At 46.0% G+C, this 8,086-nt stretch overlaps 1 long non-coding RNA gene across 2 annotated transcripts in view; it reads right to left on the reverse strand.

Moving 5' to 3' along the window:
- Positions 1-8,086, reverse strand: part of LOC308191181 — a 45,639-nt gene that overhangs the window by 10,868 nt on the left and 26,685 nt on the right. The window lies entirely within an intron of this gene.

Genomic DNA, 8,086 nt, shown 5'->3' on the forward strand with positions numbered 1-8,086 from the left:
AATCCCCTTTCTTTGCCAACTACATGATTCACAAGGTGTTCGCTGCAAAGACTGACAATCTGACTATTAGTCTGTGCCGAAGGCTGAGCTATTCTTGATGCAAAGGACTCTCATAAGTGGTCAGAAACATTCAGGAGGACGATGAAACGTGAAATGGATCCAAGTGTAGCATGATAGAAATAGGCCTTGGCTCTCAAGGTAGGAAAAAGGAATAAAACTGATATTGCTAAAGAACGTTGATTATTAAACTGAACTCCTGCTCACTAGGAGTCAGATGTCCTAGACTTGAAAGATCTGAACAACACCACACACAATCTGTTAGCGACAGAATGTGGATACCTTGCTCCATCTCCGCCTTGTGCCAGAGATTAAAGAGACTCTGATTATGATTGCTAATATTTCAGTGAATCTATCAGTGAGTGTAGGTCTATAATTCTTTAGGCCAACATCCATTTTCTTAGATTAAGATTCTGCTCCTCTAACAAGAGTTGCAAAAACTGACCTGTGAAAACGTACTTATGTATAGAAATGGCAGAAATGTCTCATGAGGTCCTCACAGGAACAACTCATTATACTGATACTGGTGTTTGTCTCTTGGCACCATTTTATCAAATGGCTTTTGAGAGGACTGTCAGAGTCAGAATGAGGGACAGAACCACCAAGAATCTATAACCAGTCTTTGAAGAAATTACAGCCTGGGAGTTTGTAATGACAAGTTTTTTCTCTATTATTTCTTAGAACTGCTGGACCACCTGTTTTCAAATTGTCAGCAAATGCAACACTGGATGTTCCAGTTCCTGTCAATCGTTATTAATAATTATTTAGCTGATTTCTTAGAGCTACTGAATTAACATGGTGGCTTCATTCGTCAGTTAACTACAGGTCTGAATCATCTCTGCCTTATAGATCATGGGAAAATGTGAAGCCCTAAGCCATCACGGTACATTTACTTGCAACTTTTTCTCCCTCACTCCTCACGCTTCCCAATCTGTCCTTGCCACTTTGCAGATGAAGGCTTTTCAGGGGTAGGTTAACTTTTACAGAGCCTGGTTCTATAGGACACAACATCACGTTAAGTCTTCTTTGTGACAATGTTTACTACTAAACAAGAATAAGCCATTCCCTCAGGATTTAAGCACAGGTAGATCTTGATTTACCAAAGTACTGACTGTGTTGTATTTTTCCATTGAGTGGAGGCTGTATTTTATGATGATGGGGTGGGGAGGGAATGGCTTCAAAGGAAGAAAGCTATGAACACGTGGATAAAGTTTGTATTTTGAGTGCTGCTGAGTATTTGTGTGGACAAAAAGATGGTGCTTTTGAGATAACACTGGAGCTCCATGGAGGGCCTGAAGACATAAAAACCAGCACCAAATGGAGCATTGAAACACAGATCCAAATCCACAACCAGCATTCATGATCCAGCCAAAAAAGGCTTTCTAGTTACTTTTGCATGCCATTGGGTGCAACAATTCATTTTACTCCCAATACATAAATACACACACACAAGACACTAAGTAATATCCTGGTGATCTAAAATGCTCCTTGGGCCTCACACCCTCCCCACCACCTCTTCCGCTCTGGAACAGAGCAGCCCTGGGGTACGTAACTGAGAAATCTCCGCTTCAGACAAGGGAGAAAGCTTCATGAATCACCAAACAACACTTCTCAGGTGGGAAAAGCACATTCTTTGTTCCTCTATGTGGAATTAGAAAAATATGTGTAGAAGTAAAGCCCTGAAAGCCCCAGGAGAGCAATTGCTTTTTTTTTTTCTCTCTCTTTCTTTTTCAGTTTTGTGGAGCTTGTGAGTTTTGGGGTGGTTTAATTAAAGGTCTTAAAATTCTTTAACACTAACATTCAAATGTTTCATATTTTTCCTCTGGTCTCGCAGAGTTTCCGTCCTCCTCTCCCTCTCTCTCTTATGTCACTTTCACTCTGCAATAAAACAATTGAATCACACACTGGTACATAAATATTGGCAGATTTTTAGGTTTGCTGTTTTTTTCACTCAGCCTATTGGGCAAACAGCCTAGAAAGGCTAAGTTATTTGCCAGAGTTTGAATTTCTGGCAAACAGTGCAGATCCAGTACAAATCTCAAATCATATTTCAGGAATGCCGTGCTTCTACCGCACCTTTCCAACTCTTTTCTCTGTGCACTAATGACTATTATGGGGAAATGCGTTCCAGAAATGTGAAAATCAATGTAGTGGGAAATGTACCAAAACCACCTTTCCACTTATACAATCTCCGTTGTCCAAGAAACACAATTAATTAATGTTATTGAGCTGTTTAGCTCCCCAATAAAAGCTTTTTGAGTGATTATATGAAGAACCATTGGTACTGGAGACTTCATACTGAAGTAATTAATGGAAGTTGATTATATTCTGACAAGTTAAATACACGTTTGTTTGATATTACACACACATGGAAAACACATGCGCTATTGAGCTCAGTACATAGGAGTTTAGATTAATGGTGTTGATGAATTATGTGGAGATTATATACTTTGCAGACACATAATGGACCTGATTTTGAAAAGCAGGGTCTCATTTTGCTCCTGCAATTTTGAGGGTGTGAATAATTGCAGGTGATTTTCTAACAGCTAGACATCTCACTGCCTGGTGGAATTCCTTCAAGCAGAGGTCATGCCTGCCTTTGTGCAAGGCACCAGAAGGCACTGGGAGAGCTCGTGCAGACACATGAAGAGCAAACCTGCACTCGTGCTGTGTGCTGGGACCACAGTGACCAGCAAGGACAACAAGTTTCATCCACAGCTGTGGCAGTAGATTTTGAACTTTCAAGAAATATCTTCTCTTTCCACGTCTGGGGGCAAGTTATCAAGTCGAGGTTCTACCCAGCTCCAAAAGATGATGGAGGAAGCTTTCACCAGGCTCCATGGGACGTCACTCAGGTTCACACTAAAATCTTTGCCTACCACTTAGTAGGATCTGTCTGCAGGTAACTGGATGACACTGGGATGAGGACAGAGATAGTGGTGCACATCAGGGTTTAATTGTTGCAGACTATAGCTGGGAGGTAGAAGGCTAGGTTCAAATGAGTGGCCTGATTCAGGCAGGAAAAGGACTCAGACTTCGGCCTTAGCTGCACGGGTCTGTCACGTACAGCAGCCTGCACAGACTGGTAAAGCCCAGATCTGATGGCTTCCCATCTTGTTTACAGACAGGAACACACAAAGGTACCCCTGGGATGCCACAGATAGTATTACAGGGCATTTTCTGGGTGCTTTGAGTACCATCTAAGCACATTCCTTTTGGGGTTTGTCCCAAACCTGAGCTACAAAGATAGGATTGGTGCAGACTGCAGGGGGCAGCCTGGCTTCCACAGCACCCTGGGGCTGTTTTCCAGGGTCATGAGCCAGCCCAGAGCTAGATGAGTATCCCCTCCTGAGAGCAGGTCCCCACAATTGTGATTCAGTTTGAGACACCAAATCTGGGAGTCTAAATGCAAATTTCCATGAGAGGCAGGCACTCAAATTCCCACTTACATGAAGGATATCTCATCCAAACTGCCAGTGGAGCATGCAGAGAGAGACTGCACCCACTAGCACAAACGCCTCCTGATGAGCTGTCTACACCTCCCCTCTACCTCTGACACCTGTGGACACCTACTTCCAGGAACCCCTGTGTAGGTGTCCGTCACCAAGTGAAACCTGCTCTTAGAGACGTGTGACAAAGGTGCAGAGCCAGCGGGCTTTCTGTTTCCAGGACCGCTGTCATCCCAGCCATACACTGGCTGCTCTGCCCAGGTGCATTACATAGACAAAGTAAAGGGAAAGATGTACAGACCTGCTCTGGCCTGGATCTTAAAGGCATTGGGGGAACAAATATGAGGTACCAGGATGTTCCTATGGAGGTACAGTAAATGGAAAGTTAAAGGGCCACAGAGCTTCTCTTTTCTGTGCTTGCAGTCCATAAATCCAGTGCTTGGTTCTCTGTGCATCATTAGAAGGTGACCGCTACCATGGTCTATAAACAAATACAGACGGTGCATCCTGCATGACAGAAATGAGCTCCCAGACACAAATCCCAGAAGAGGTCTGTGCCCCTCCCCCCCGGCAGTCAAGCTCCAGGTCCACTTGATGTGGCTTCGCTTGGCACATACCCAGGGCAATGAGACAAGCTGTATGACTGCCTCCCCACCACTGGGTGGTTGCCTAGCTCTCAGCAGAGATTTCAGCATCCTTTCTGCCTTGCCTGACCCTGGGAAGCCCCTGGGTATGGATGCAGTGGGGCAGGCAGGGCACAGAGGGGTGGTGAGGGGTAGAGGGAAAAAGTGAGAGGTGAGCATCAGCAGTGCCTGTAGATGCGGAAGGTCTTGAGGTACATGGTAGGCCTACAGATGCCCCAGATGGTGCAGATGTGATGGAGGAACTGAATGCTGGGGGGCCCTGGAGACTCACTGTGTGACTTTAGGATGAGTTGTTCCATCTTGATCCCTCCACACGGAGGTAGCAGGACCTAAGGCAACAGCACCGGTGCAGGCACTGAACCAGTTTATTTGGCCATATAAATACCTAACCCCTTCCTAAGACTGCTGCGGCTTTGATCTCCCACCGAGCTACAACCCTGCAGGAAAGACAGAATTAGAGCCTAATTCTGCAATTATTTACTGCCTCCATGAAAGAGCAATCGTTGTTGGGAAGGGCTTTTAACTACCACTCTCCTGCCTGCTGCAGGCAGTGGTAATCCTGGAGGCAGGCCCCAAAGCTTGCCGTGCCGGCGGACAGGAAGCTGCCCTTTCCGAGGAAGGGGAAGGATCTGGCTTCAGCCTCCACTTCTTAATTAGCAGCTGCAGGTGGAGAGCTGTGCAAGTCCCTCACATTGCTTTTATAGCTATCACATCTTTATGTGGCTGAACTGTTTTTTTCCACTGTAACTTGGCCATTTTTTGGAAGAGAAATATTTTGGGTCACATTATCAATTTTTCCCCCATGGAAAGCTTATAAAAATTAATCTATAAGCAAATTGATGGGAGGAAAAAAAAGTTAGCAGAAATGTTTTCAAATGGATAAACTTCAAAGGATTTGAGCTCATTCCATTTGAATTACGGAGTCAGAGCTTTGGTCCAGCCACTCTTTCGTTCTCTACCTCTCTTCCCCACCCGTGCGGCTTTGCATCACACTTGAACAGGTCCCCAGTGAGTATTTTTTTCCTAATGATTGCATTTAGCATTGGCAGAAGTACCTTGATGGGCTGTGCTTGAGGTTGAAGACCCCACTTGCTGTCCACAACAGGCTCAAGAAGCCACAGGGTCGCCTTTCTGACTGCAGTGTGCCAATCTGCCTCCAGAACCTCTCAGATGGGCAGAGACGGATGCTCCTTCCCCTAGCCCTACTCATTGCTCTGACCTGCTGTTAGTGGTCCCAGCATAGCTGTCAGACAGCGCAGCAGTCTGTGTCTGCAGACGTCAATCTAACTGGACGGGCCTAAAGCCACCGCCACCACAAAGATCCCCGATGAGTTATCTTGTGCCCTTTTAGTTTGTGCCAAAGCACATTAGTGACACTGTGGTTGAAGGGCTGATAAAAACCTACGTAAGCACAACCTTGCCTTTTCTTTGAAGTGAGATGCCAGTTGCAGTGCCAGGCAAGCACTGAGATTGTCCTCAGAGGAGTCAGGGGGCAGTGTAACAGCCACCATCTCTTTGGGATAAATACGAGAAACAAAATCCTTCAAGATGCTTTGTGGATCCAGAAAACTGAAGCAGACTCTATCCAAAGACATGCATTCCTGCATAAATAAAATAATTACCTCTACTTACAGGTGTCTCATGTCTCGCTGGTTATTGTTTTTGTGTGTTTATGAAAAGAAGCCAGAGGAGATCAGAGAAGCCAAGGACACGTCCTAAACAAACATGAGGATTATGGTTCCGAGAACAGACAAAGAGAGCGGGGGTAGGATGGGGGAATTTTAGCTGATCAGAAGCTGATAAAAGACAATTGTGACAAGAAAAATCAGCTCCTAATTCCTCTTGCATCCAGGGGATATGGCACGTTGTACATTCCTTGTAAACAGGAGACCACAGTAAAGAAGCCTGTCTCTATTATCACCTGCCTCTCCTAACCAGCACAGCCCACAGCACTCTGAATTTTGGCAAGGACAAAGCAATACGGTACACCTCAGGAGCACAAGGGTCCGGGAAGTGCTCAGGAGAGACAGAGTGATGGAGATACCACCAAAATAAACCATGGTGGAAGCAGACGTGACAGCCAAGTGGGAATCATGGAGCTGACAGGGTATATCTGATCCGCAGCTGCACACTGCCGAGCCTGCAGGTAGCCAAAGTCCTCGCTCTTCCTCCATCCCTCCTCCTGCTCATCCCCTTCTCTCCCCGGAGCTCCTCTGTCCTTTCATCCTCAGCTTCTCTGGACGCCATGGTGCCAAACTGGAGGAGGGACAGGGCTGTCCTGTGTCAGCCATTTGGCTGTCGCTGTTACCTCGTGTTACTGGTGTGGTAATGGAAAAGGGCTGGGATCCCCTCGGCACATCTGATCTCATTCAAGACCACCCAGCAAAAAGGTCTCCCTCAACCAACAGCCACCAGCATGATGCATCGATAAAGGAGAAAACATCAGATGAAGAAGGGAAAAGCATCCAGTCGTCTCTGGTGCAGAGATGACTTGTAGGTGGAGAAGAAATTGCTTTTGGAGCAACAGCTACAAAATGTCTAGCTAGCCTGGAAGACCTGTAGCTGGGAGCAGAGACCCGTCTGCTCAGAACGAGGGGGATTTCCATGGAGCCAGGGAGACTCAAAGATGTTTTGACAGCCCCAAACCTGCTAATAGACTTGAGCAGCAGCAAGGAACAACAGATCTCAGAAACTCTGTAGAGAAAGCAATGAAAGGGGCACAGGTCAAAACAGACCTCACTCGGCCACCTGGCTGCACCAACTAGGTTAGCCAAATGACCTCAGTAAAACTATTTTCTACCCCATTTGTAACCCTCGGAGGCCAATCAGGGAGAGGAGAGATTGTCCAGTTCAAATAATGCAAAACTCCATTTCTTTGAGGGAAAGCTCCCCGTCAGGCTTCTTGGCTCTGCTTAGCGTCTCACCCAAGTGAGTGGCTAGGAAGAGGAATAGGAGAGGTTTCCAACAGCCAGCCCGAGTACGCCAGCTCTGTCCGTGCTATGGAGCAGGTCACGACAGACAGCCGAGCACTCCAAGTTTGCAGGAGCTGTTGAGATGTGGCTTGCAGGCAGCCATCAGGCAGAAAGAGCCAGATCAGAGAATGAGCAGCAAGGGGAAAGCTGAATCCTCTGGCCTGGCTGTGGACCAGGCGAGACCTGTTCTTGGCATAATCTGGTGCAAACAAGGGCTCCCAGGATAAATGGGCAGTGGAACAATTTATACACGTTTAGCTGGACTTGGACTTTCAGGTCCAGATCAGCAAAAAGAAATCAGACACCCCAAGGGCCTGGGGAATATGCCCCACAATTTGAGTTTTTCTCTGCAACAGCCAACCGGGAAAGGAAGCAGCTGCTAGCAAGAAAGATGGACATTAATTGCCACGAGCCCCATAAGCACAGATATGTCAAATGGAAAAGGTGACTCTAGTCTGGTCTGTGGCATTTTTGAACAATTAAAAAGTGATAGATTTGGTTTGTAAAACAAGTGAAGTTGGCTATAATGCAAAAAACCTGAAGAAAGTAGTTCAGTTAAGTGCTGGTACAGTGAGAACGTTCACTATAAAATGTCAACTTTTTATAATAGGAGGCTGGGCCAGAACAAAACACCACAAGAGCCTAGTAAAAAACCCCTTTCCTCAGTCTGACCATTGCAAGGACACTACATCATGTCAGCAAAGGCCAGAGATACACAAATGAGGCCTGAGGTTTTTGTTTAGATCCTCACAGTAGAACAACAGAAGGAGAATGGCTATGAACCCACTGCCAGTATCTGGGAAATGCATGGAAAAAGTGGACACTGCCTCAAGGATAACCATTAATAGAACAGACATACTAAAAACAGTAAGGGACAGACTGTCCAAAAGTGAACCAACTAATTGGTCTCAAATGGAGACAGTGACAGGGAAACATGCATTCATCCAACAGTTGGGAAAGTTGG

The sequence above is a fragment of the Anser brachyrhynchus genome (genome assembly GCF_964034855.1).
Source record: "Anser brachyrhynchus genome assembly, chromosome: 2".
NCBI classification, from domain to species: Eukaryota; Metazoa; Chordata; class Aves; order Anseriformes; family Anatidae; genus Anser; species Anser brachyrhynchus.